Below are 8,805 nucleotides of genomic sequence, written 5' to 3'. Positions count from 1 at the left end.
TTGTGGCCGTCGGAAGGGCCTGCTACCACATGGAGGCACCGACAAGTGAGACCTGGTGGTCTCCTAGCAGGGTTAGGGGCTGTCCCTCCTTTGGGGAAAAATCCATGGCCCCCAGAGCACCCCCCCCTCCAACAGGATCCCCCCTCCCCAACTCTCACCAACCCCCCAACCGCCCACCCTGTCTCCAACATCTTCTCCTCTGTAAGCCTCCTGCAGTACTGGCAGTGGCCACCGCTTTCAGTGACATTGCCAGTACAGCAAAGCTGCCGGCCCTCTGATGACTGGCAACTCTGGAGATGGAGCTTATCCCTTAAAGGGGTTCCTTAACTGCCCGACGTCAGGCAGTTAATTGGCTGACTGCCGTGAAATTGCAATGGGGGTCCAACAGAGGGCCAAGGCAGGTTCTCCCCCTGCCTTCTGGTTCACTACCGGGACCCCCATCACTGGAATAAAATTTGGCCCTTTGTTTCAGTAGGCTGTGCAAGACTCATGTGTTGGGAGCCAGAACCAGTAACTTCGCTTGTGTGATATAAAAGCAACCTTTGTTTCAGTTTTGCACCAAATTAATGAACTCCACTTTTACAATTGAAACAAATTTGTACAAAATAAAGGATTTTGTGAACCAATAGTTTGATTAAAACTTAGCTTTGAGTTCATTTGCATTTAAACTACGCTGGTCCAGATATATATCAGGAAACCCTAGCATTATGTATATTGACAACATGACACAATATAAAGTCACAACATGCATTGGACGTATGGATACAGGATTTGACTTTTTGGAAGTCATTTCACCTACCTTAAACTTTACTCACCTTGATCTGAACTTCCCTGTTGTCGGTCTTCACTGCAACATGGGAGCAACTTATACTGCTATGGCATGGGCCTCTGATGAAGAGCAACAGGGTAGCTACACCAACACCAGCAGCAGGAACTGCAACAATAGCAACAGCAGCTGCCTTCTCTGCAGCCACATGCCACTCCACCAGACAGAGCTCCAGCTTAAAGAAGGAGATACACCCAAAACAGGCTATATTGGCAGAGGATCAGGAAATTAAGGCTTTTGCGTCAGCTCATTGCTGACATCTGCAGCTTCCTGGAACAAGACCTCCTTCCAAGTGAGCCAGGTGGACACACATTGCCAGTGGCTGTCAAGGTCAGCATAGCCCTGAATTTCTTCACCTCTGGCTATTTCCAGGGATCCACTGGTGACACATGCAGGATTTCACAATCAACTGCCCACAAGTGTACCTCCCATGTTTATCAATGCACCACTTATGACCACTTTGACACTGATGAGGCCAGTCTGCAGTGATTGGATTTCCACAGATACAGGGAGTCATTGACTGCACATATGTAGCAATCAGGCACCCTCAAATCGGCCTGGGGTATTTATCAATCAGAAGGGATTCCACTCGATCAATGTTCAGCTGGTTATGTGACTGCCAGAAAGTTATCATGCATGTCTATGCAAGATATCCTGGAAGCTGCCATGATCCTTTCAGTCTGCAACGGTCACATCTCCCACAGATTTTTGCACCTTTCTGTGGCAGACAGCAGGGAGACTCCACTGTAATTACCGCAATCGAAATGGTCTCCTTTCCTGAAGGTGAGCATGATTTCAGCATCCCTGAGATCCCCTAGCATGTGCTCCTCTTCCCAGGTAAATGATTTGAGGTTGTGCAATTGTGCCAGGAGTGTCTCTGTCATGTTTTAGGATTTTGGCAGGGATTTCGTCCGTTCCGAGGCCTTGGTGTTTTTAGCTAAATGGCTTTTTCAGCTTAATTCCAGACCACGGTAGCACCACAACTGAGCCGGGTAGTGTGCTAAGGCATGGAGTTGTGGACACTCGGGTCAAAGAAAGAATCTCGGTTGAGGAGCTCTTTGAAATGTTCCCTCCAGCGGGTGCTGACTGCCTGTCTGTCCTTGACAAGCTCTTCTCCGGCTTGGCTCTCAGCTGGGTAGGCCTTTAAATATTTGGGCCATGGACGGTCTTGACAGCTCTAAAGAACCCACACATGTCATGGTTGTCTGCAAGCTGGTGTACCTCTTGCACTCTTTCCACCCACCATTTGTTCTTGATGTCGCCTGTTTTTTCTTGTACCACTGCCTTCAGGCGCCTTTACGTCTGCTGCTTTTCTCTTGAAGTATGGTGATGCTTCCAGTCTACGAACACTTTGCACTTACACTCCATTGGCTCCTATATCTCTTGATCATTCTCGTTGAACCAGTCTCTGTGAGAGGGGATAAAGAGGGAGAGAGGGAGGGGGCAGAGGGTGGGGGAGAGGGGGCAGGGAGCAGGTGAGGGGCAGAGAGAGAGGGGGGAGGGACACAGGAGGAGAGTTGGGGGAGAGAGAAGCATACACAGGGGTGAGAGAGGGGGAGAGAGGGGGACACAGAAGTGAGAGCGATGGACAGAGAGGAGAGAGGCAGATGGGAGAGGGATAGACACAGAGAGGAGAAAGGGAAAGAGAAAGGGGAGAGTGATGTAGAGAGAGAGAGAAAGAGATCAAGATCACTCCTGACAGATGGACATCTATCCAAATTCTCTGCACCGCTCATCAACTGTGCGGGCAGACATTGACTACTTGTGCAAACAAAAACAATGTCAGGTATCTCACTAAATAGGGAGAAATGTATTTTAAATTGGACTGTGTTTTGATGGCATTAGACTGGCTATACACTTTATATATAGATTAATTGCCACCATGACCATGGCTGAGTCAATAGTTTTGTCAAATGTCCGTGGTGCAACATGTTGGTGCCTATCCCTATGGGGCCAGGAGGCAGCTGTCTGGCCCGTGAAGCTCCACGATGAGACTAGCAGCAGCTGGCCACACCAAGAAGGGCCGACCTGTGCCACACAGTGTACCAGACTGGTATCAGCTTCCTCTAAATGTCAGAATGCCTTTGTCTGCGAAGGCTACTGCTCTCGAGCGAGACCATCACTGACTTATGCGCCCTGCTGCAGGACGAGTTGTGACCTATGGAATTTGGGGTAACCGTATGCCAGTGGTCCTGAAATCACTGTGGTACTAAACTTTTATCCAGGTATCCACCAGGGACATGCGTGGGTTCTCCCAGGCAGCAGCCCACTGCTGCATCAAAAAGCTGACCAATGCCCTGTTGAAGAGGATCGGCAACTATGCATGCTACCAGACTGACCCTGACAGTCAGGCCGAGAGGGCCATCGGGTTCAGGGCCATAGCTGGCTTTCCCCAGGTGCAAGGTGTGATAGATTGCATACATGTGTTCATCAAGGCTCCCATGGACCAGCTAACCGCCTTCATCAACAGGAAGGGCTTCCATGCAATCAATGTTCAACAGGTCTGCATTTCCTACAGGTGTGTGCCTGCTTCCCTGGATGCAGCCACGATGCCTACATACCTCTAAAGGTGCCACAGCCTTTCAGGCTCCCTGCTCGCATTCAGGGATGGATTCTCGGGAACAAGGGCTACCCATTGATGACTTGGCTTCTGACGCCAATGCACAATGCAACGGAGGAGAGGTACAGCAATTGCCATGGCTCCAGTCGAGCAACTATCGAGCAGGCCACTGGGATGCTGAAGATGAGATTCCACTGCCTCAATCGATCCGGTGGAGCACTGCAGAATGCCCCAGCGAGGGACTCATGCATCATGGTGGTCTGCTGTGCTCTGCACAATACAGCACTGCAGAGGGTGAGATGCCCAAGCGATACTCATCCACCAATGAGAAGAATGCGGAGGAGGGAGAGGATCAAGCAGCATTGGATGGTGAAGGTACTTTGCACTAGAGGCCAGGCAGATTGAGCGACGTGCCAGGGAGGCAAGACACAACTGCATCATCACCTGCTTCCAGCCACCCTGATGCTCACTCACAGAGATACAAATAAAGACTTACCTCAATGCAAGAAGTCTGTCGCCTCCTCTCCATTTGTGCTGCATGACTTGTGCCCAGCTGTAACATGTCTTCGTGCCCATGGGAGACCATCTGTTAATGAGGGCTGTGGTTACATTGGCATTCCACTAAGGGGTGAAGCCAGCAGCTCACAATTAAGGCATAATGGAAAATGCCTTTTAGACAATGATCGTTAATGATTGTATCAAAAGAACTTTTAACTAATCAATTCATGCAAGATTTCCAGCACCTGTGAATCCCAATGCGCGGCTAGGTGGTTTTCTTAATACATTTGCTTCTACGATGTGTGATCCCAGCGACAGCAGCTGGGCTGGAGGTAGGCTGCTGATCAGGCTATATCTTGGCCAGTGATAACCTCGGCAGGAGTCCTCTGGCTGCCTGAGGGTTTCCTGCATTGTGCAGGACTCTCCTCAGGCAACACGGCAACTGGCAGCGGGGCTGAGGAGCCACTGTCCACACTCAGAGCACCCTGAGGGGAGTCCCCAGCTGTGGAGGTCAGCCTCTCCTCCTCCTTTTCAAGGCTTGAAATTCCCTGATGACCAGAGAAGGATGAGGACCTGGAGAAGATTCCAGGTGCCTTGTCCTTCTTCGCCTTGCCATGGCTGCATTGAGCTCATGGCCAAGGGCTAGTGTGCAGGCTTGCATGCTTTTGTGGAATCTGGCTCAGCAACCTCTCAATGGAGGAAGCTATACTTGAGACATGGCAGCAGTCATGGCATGGATGGACTCCTCCATCATCCGCTCATGCTTGCGGATGGCCTCTGGCACTCTGCCAGATGTTGCCTTACCTCTCTCTGCAACTCCAGTATACCCTGTGCTATCGACACCAGAGACTCCTCATCATCCTGAGGCTCAGCATGGGCCTAGCTGCCCACAGTCCTCCAACTTTCAGAGGCCTCGGCTACCTCAGCCTCAGCCAGCTGCTCGGGTGCGTGTGTGCTGCTCTCACCAGCTTGTGACCCTGATATCTGAGTTAGTGGAAGGTGCAGGAAAGTCATGGGGTGGTGCATCCTCTGAGTGGTCCTCCTTGTCAGAGGTGGTCTCTGCATCTGCCGACCTGAATGAGAGAACACAAACATGTGTGGGTTAGGCTGTGCAAATCTCATCATGCCAAACATACATGATGTTGGTCTCCATAAGTGATCTGTATGTCAATAGAAGCCAATCCTAACTCTCTTGCACAAGACTCCAGTTTCTCCATCTGATATTGTGCAGCCGCCCTGGGTCCCTGCTAATTTCAAGGCCTTTTCCTCGGCTAGGGTGAGAGACCATAGATCCGGAATACTTCCGCCAGTTTGGGCTGCCTCCCTCCTGTTATGGACCTTCTTGCCCTGCAAGATGAAGGATGGTGATAGTAAGAATTCACAGAGGGATCAACATGACAGTTCTGCTAATGTCAGCCCCTCGTCCCCTACTGGGGTGTCAGATATATCTCATGCTGTCATACACTCTCAGGGGAGTTAATGGGGGTGAGCTGTGAAGGAAGGTGGCCTGTGGTCGAGTTGCAACTATGCATCTGTCAGGATGTGGAGATGCCTTACCCCACTATGCCATCGCTGTGGTGTTGCCACCCTCACTATGCCCTGCTTCCTTCTGCATAGCCACTTGCACTCAGTAATAAGTAGAGAGGTGTCATGAAAGTATGTGCGTGCTTGAGTATTAGAGAATATATGGTACGTGGAAGGGAAACTGAAAGTAGTTTTGTGCTTTGGGGAAAACACCTGACCTGGGGACTGTTGTAAGGTCAGATAAGCGTTTGCTGCTGTGGTGAGAACAGTGAACAGAACTCTACAGAAGTCTTTAATAAAATGCTTGTTAAATCTTTGTTAACGTTAAAACAATGTGATTTCAAGTGTGTTTCATTTCAGCCTGAGGTGTGACAAGTGGTATGGAGCATTCACCTTGGCTGAGCACAGGAGGTCGTTGCCCCTCTTTTGGCACTGCACCCAGTTCCTGTGAGTGACCCCATAGCTGCGAACCTCCTCAGCCATCTCCACCCAGGCTTGGTTGGTCACGCGGGAGGACTTCTTGTTGCCATCACTGGGGAAGAGAGCCTGTCGTCTTTCCCTTGCAGCCTAGAGGAGATTCTGCAGGGAGGCAACACTGAACTGTGAGGCTACCCTGTGTCTTGGGTCATCCATCCTATGCTGTCCTCCTCGGGGGGTTGGGGTAGTCCAGGATTCAGTCAAACAGTGTTTTCAGCAGTACACTGAAAGCTGCAAATGTCTCTAAAGCAGGAGTGAATGAAGGACTGGCAGGCCTTTAAATATGGTGCCAGCACCTGCTCTGGAGTCATCTGACGCTGTAATCGGCAACTCACCTCCCAGTCCTGCCCCGCGTCTCCACTTTGCAAAATGGCCACGCGCTGTGTGATCATAATAGTGCAGCTACCCACGTGATGGACGGGAACGGCACCCATTTCCGGGCTGGCAGCAGGCTCACTAAGTTCAGCCTTGAGTGTGCAGGCCATTGGTTTGTGCTAGCATGCACTCAGTTACCTGCTACATCTGATTCTCCACGCACGTGGTGACTCTTTCCATGGTGGTGGACTTCAGTGCAAATGCCTATTTAGAAGATACTCTGTTCAATTCTTTTTAGGTCCAATTTGGATAACCTCACACCTGCCTACACTGAAATTTTGCCCATTCACTTTATCGATCACAGATTCATGAAGAGAAAAACTCTGTTGTAAAGTAGATGAAAACATAATTTTACACCCAAGATGTAAGTTCATCAAAAGCATGGGGTAGATTTTCCCTCTGTCCAGACTTCAGACAGACAGCTGACGAGCATTCCTACTTAGTTTAATTCACTGAAATTTCTCTTCCAGGAATGCTTACTTTGAACAAGTTCTGCTCTTCTCTCTGACCGGGATTTTCATTTGTCTCTTTAGCACACCATTTGCATTCTGTTCCACAACAACTCTGTCATTTAATCTCTCCTGCCCTCCATCCTATCACAGACCTTCCCTTTTGCTCTTCTTCCCCCCTCCCCCTTTTCACTTGCTCAAAACCTATTACATTTCTAACTTTTGCCAGTTCTGATGAAAGGGCACAAACCTGAAACGTTAACTTTGTTTCTCTTTCTACAGATGCTGCCAGACCTGCTGAGTATTTCTCGCACTTTCTGTTCTCACATCACAACACTGCCTGATATGTCTGCTGGGAGGCCTGGCCTCATTAGCATTTGACCCCAATATCAGGCAGCATGGCCAGCCTGGAAGAAGATAGGATCATGAGGAGACAGAAAGAGGTTTGGTGCTACAGGCTGGTGTTGTGGAGCCTGCAGGAACATTCCTCCAGCTCTAAGCCCAATAAAAATATGCTAAAACTTACTTTTGAGCTCGTCTAAGAGGTGCACGATCGACACACCACTGTTCTAAAATGACAACAGGGGTCTTATATATATATCATAGGATGCCAATTTACTTATTACCAGATGACTCAGCTCCAGCCACCCAGAAGTAGACCAAGGGGGAAGATTGCAGTGGTGGGAACAGGGCAATTAGTCATTGCCCACCCATTTTCTGGGCACTGCCACACAGATCCATACAGCCAGGCATTGGTGGTTCAGTGGTAGAATTCTCGCTTGCCAGGTGGGAAGCCTGGGTTCGATTCCCAGTCAATGCAGAGCTGGTGTTTATCATGGAGGGAGCGTGCCTGGTATTGGGGTCCTGCTTTATTACAAAGTTGTGAGCGGCACGGACAGAGTGGATAGTCAGAAGCTTTCTCCCAGGGTGGAAGAGTCAGTTACTAGGGGATATAGGTTTAAGGTGCGAGGGGCAAAGTTTAGAGGGGATGTGCGAGGCAAGTTGTTTAAACAGAGGATGGTGAGTGCCTGGAACTTGTTGCCGGGGGAGGTGGTGGAATCAGGTACGATAATGGCGTTTAAGAGGCATCTTGACAAATACATGAATAGGATGGGAATAGAGGGATACGGTCCCTGGAAGTGCAGAAGGTTTTAGTTTAGGCAGGCATCAAGATCGGCACAAGCTTGGAGGGCCGAATGGTCTGTTCCTGTGCTGTACTGTTCTTTGTTCTTGTTCTTTGTTCTTAAGTACCTCGGGCTGTTCACCCTCCCCCTTCAGAATGCCCTCTGTCCGTTCAGAGACATCCTTGACCCTGGCACCAGGGAGGCAACATACCTTCCATGGAGTCTCTTTCACATCCACAGAAGCGCATATCTGTGCCCCTGACTACAGAGTCCCCTATAACTATTGCTCTTCTGTGCTTTGCCCCTCCCTGCTGAACAACAGTGCCAGCCGTGGTGCCACTGCTCTGGCTGCTGCTGTTTTCCCCTGATAGGCCATCCCCCCCAACAGTATCCAAAACGGTATACTTGTTAGAGAGGGGGATAGCCACAGGGGATTCCTGCACTGACTGCCTGCCCCTTCTCGCGGTCACCCAACTATCTGCCTGCACCTTGGGTGTTACCACTTCTCTAAAACTCCTGTCTATGACGCTTTCCGCCACCTGCATGTTCCTAAGTGCATCCAGTTGCCGCTCCAACTGATCCATGCGGTCTATGAGGAGCTGCACCTGGGTACACTTCCTGCAGATGTAGTCACCCGGAACGCTGGAAGCGTCACAGACTTCCCACATCTCACAGGTGAAGCACTTCACCCCTCTAACTGACATTTCTAGCACTAATTAGTTAATTGATATAAAATAAATAAATACTTATTAAATCCTTACTAAATTATGATACACTTCACTATGTGGTCCCTAGTGCTAGATTTCTACAATAAATATTAAATGCTGTCTAAATACAGTAATCTCCTCCCTCTGGTTTAGTTACTCTACTTATTAATTAGTTAATTCGTGTTTTAATCAATTTTTATCAGTTTTATTTTCAAATTCGGTACAGATTCCCTACCAGCCAATCAGGTCACAGCTTTCCTGTGAT

At 49.4% G+C, this 8,805-nt stretch overlaps 1 non-coding gene across 1 annotated transcript; it reads left to right on the top strand.

Annotated features, from left to right (window-relative positions):
* The first annotated feature begins 7,458 nt into the window (after nucleotides 1-7,458).
* Nucleotides 7,459-7,529, top strand: trnag-gcc (transfer RNA glycine (anticodon GCC)). The gene has a single exon. It is a non-coding gene; the product is annotated as a tRNA-Gly (tRNA).
* The last annotated feature ends 1,276 nt before the right edge of the window (nucleotides 7,530-8,805 follow it).

Source organism: Heterodontus francisci, chromosome 14 (assembly GCF_036365525.1).
Source record: "Heterodontus francisci isolate sHetFra1 chromosome 14, sHetFra1.hap1, whole genome shotgun sequence".
Classification (NCBI taxonomy): Eukaryota; Metazoa; Chordata; class Chondrichthyes; order Heterodontiformes; family Heterodontidae; genus Heterodontus; species Heterodontus francisci.
Note: the sequence above shows the minus strand (reverse complement) of the source record. Positions and strands in the feature narration are given on the sequence as shown.